General features: G+C 67.3%; 1 protein-coding gene across 1 annotated transcript in view; it reads right to left on the reverse strand.

Annotated features, from left to right (window-relative positions):
* The window catches only part of LOC104470264 (protein FAM193B-like), a gene marked incomplete at both ends in the record, with an annotated part of 4,906 nt that overhangs the window by 4,411 nt on the left and 223 nt on the right, over positions 1 to 272 (reverse strand). The gene's annotated exons all lie outside the window — the stretch shown is intronic.

Raw genomic sequence — 272 nt, forward strand, 5'->3', positions numbered from 1 at the left:
CCAGCTCCAACCCAACACTGCGGCCGGACAGGCCTCCGCAGCACCGCGCTCTGCCCCATCATGGCCTCTCCCCAGGGAGCCAGCAGCAACCCTGGGGTGGGCAGTGTGGCTGCAGGGAGCAGCGAGAATGGGATGTCTGAGGCGTTCAGCTCTGAGCAAAGAGGGGACCCGCACACCCCAGGATGGTCAACGCCATGGTCCCGGGAGCTCCAGCCCCGGCCTTTCCAACCCCAGCTGGGTAACTGCTTACCGCCAGGGCCTGCTCCTGCACC

This window comes from Pterocles gutturalis, unplaced genomic scaffold (genome assembly GCF_000699245.1).
Source record: "Pterocles gutturalis isolate BGI_N339 unplaced genomic scaffold, ASM69924v1 scaffold35115, whole genome shotgun sequence".
Classification (NCBI taxonomy): domain Eukaryota; kingdom Metazoa; phylum Chordata; class Aves; order Pterocliformes; family Pteroclidae; genus Pterocles; species Pterocles gutturalis.